Source organism: Eubalaena glacialis, chromosome 14, assembly GCF_028564815.1.
Source record: "Eubalaena glacialis isolate mEubGla1 chromosome 14, mEubGla1.1.hap2.+ XY, whole genome shotgun sequence".
In the NCBI taxonomy this organism is placed as follows: Eukaryota; Metazoa; Chordata; class Mammalia; order Artiodactyla; family Balaenidae; genus Eubalaena; species Eubalaena glacialis.
In genome coordinates this window covers 15,488,860-15,491,154 of record NC_083729.1, presented here as the reverse complement: position 1 = coordinate 15,491,154, position 2,295 = coordinate 15,488,860, and the positions used below count along the sequence as shown (strand labels likewise).

Sequence of the window (2,295 nt, the reverse complement as noted above, 5' to 3'; positions counted from 1 at the left end):
CTCTCCCCCGCCAAAAAGTAAAACATTGTGAGGGCAAAACACTTTTACAGGCCAAATGCAGCCCTAGAAGCTATCAGTTTGCAACCTCTGCCTAATACAGTCTCTCTAAAGTGTGGACAAAGAACGTCACCTGCCATTTCAGAAAACAAAGGATGTTACGGTCACCAAGCCATCAGCCACGGGAGCCACTCCCCCACCCTCCCCATGGTGTACCCTGAAGGGAATTCAGAAAAACAGGATACTAACCCTAGGTAGTTAAGATGCATATCAAAGGAGCAATTTCAATGAGCCCAGACTCTTGCATCTTTTCATACATGGAAAAGCACTAAAAGCATTAACTTGAGATGTCTGGTTTTTTATGATTGGCAGTAATCTTTTGAAGTCCAACAACATGTTTGTTTGTTTGTTTGTTTGTTTTCTTCAGCGGAAACTCTTATATATCCTGGCTCCTCCCTTACCCCCTTGGAACTGTCTCTCAGAGCTATCTGAGAGGTGTATCCTGGGCTTAAGTCCTCAGTAAGTCTGCCGAATAAAACATAACTCATGGCTTTGCAGACGCCGCCACCCCGGAACCTCCCGCTCTGCCCAACCATGGTCAACCCTACCATGTTTTTTGACATCGCCGTCGACGGCCAGCCCTTGGGCCGTGTCTCCTTCGAGCTGTTTGCAGACAAAGTTCCAAAGACAGCAGAAAACTTTCGTGCTCTGAGCACTGGGGAGAAAGGCTTTGGTTATAAAAGTTCCTGCTTTCACAGAATAATTCCGGGATTTATGTGCCAGGGTGGTGACTTCACACGTCATAATGGCACTGGTGGCAAGTCCATCTATGGGGAGAAATTTGATGATGAGAATTTCCTCCTGAAGCATACGGGTCCTGGCATCTTGTCCATGGCAAATGCTGGCCCCAACACAAATGGTTCCCAGTTTTTCATCTGCACTGCCAAGACTAAGTGGTTGGATGGCAAGCATGTGGTCTTTGGCAAGGTGAAAGAGGGCATGAATATTGTGGAAGCCACGGAGCGCTTTGGGTCCAGGAATGGCAAGACCAGCAAGAAGATCACATTGCTGACTGTGGACAAATCTAATAATGAATTTGACTTGTGTTTTATCTTAACCACCAGACCATTCCTTCTGTAGCTCAGGAGAGCACCCCTTCATTCCCATCTGCTCAAAATATACTATAATCTTTGTGCTCTCATTGCACTTCTTTGGGTTCCATATTTTCCTTATTCCCCTCCAAGTTTAGCTGAATTGCAAAGTTAAGTTTATGGTTATGAAATAAAAACTAAACAACCAAAAAAAAAAAAAAAACAGAAACAAACAAAAAAAACACATAACTCACAACTCTTAGGTTGTGCATTTTTTTTCAGTCGACAGATGGAATTCGAAGTCACTATCTGTGGAGTGAATCTGCGTATGTATCCTGGGGCTGGACGTGAGGCTCACGTGTGCGTGCAGATGCGCACAGGTGTGTACACACAGGTACCTGCACCCACATAACACCATGTCTTCTACAGCCCAACTGCTGTGAGTTCAGGAATCTCTTCAGAGCCCACCTCGGGGTCTCCCCTGGGGGGCTTTAGAATGCTTAACTTCTCTAAAAATTATTTCTATTTACCTGGCCTGGAACCGGGTAAGGTGCTAACGGTCGTATGTGCATTTTCTCATTCAACTTCACAACAGCTGGAGTTCAGAATACTTAAGGAACTTGCCGCAGGACACATAGGGCTCAAGCTGTAAAGCTGAAGTTCAAACTCCAGTCTATCTGTTTCTCCCAGTCCCACTGTCACATCTTCAGCATCACCAACATGCAGGGAGCACTTGTGTGTGTGCTAGGCACCCTGCCCGCCCCCTCACAGAGCTTACCTCATTTAATCCTCCCAACTCTCCAAGGTAGGTACTAGCATTTCCCCAATGCACAGAGGAGCAAATTAAAGCACAGAGAGGTTAAATTACTTGCTCAAGGTCACACAGCTAAAGTAGTGCTAAGAATTTGTCAGAGGAAATTGTTAGCTGGGAGGGAGGGGGAGGGTGGGATGGACTTGGCCTTCAGCTCCCCTGCTCCCTGGCCCTCCACGGGGCAGTATCAGCGCCCCTTCCCAACCCGGGGCTGAGTCAGAGAGCCAGGCGGCTTCGCAGACACCAGGTCACTGATGATGGCCGAGTGGGGATGGGCTGGCGTGGGCCAGGAGCAAGCGGCGCCCCCCAGGAATGGCTCAGGAATAATCTGCCTGGCTGCACCTGGGCAGGCACGGCTGGTATTGGCACAGCTGCCTGCGGAGAGCTTCCTGTCCC

The 2,295-nt window shown here is 48.2% G+C and overlaps 1 pseudogene; it reads left to right on the top strand.

The window, feature by feature from the left end:
• Window positions 1–552: 552 nt before the first annotated feature.
• LOC133104750 (peptidyl-prolyl cis-trans isomerase A-like) lies at window positions 553–1,148 on the top strand (annotated as a pseudogene).
• The last annotated feature ends 1,147 nt before the right edge of the window (window positions 1,149–2,295 follow it).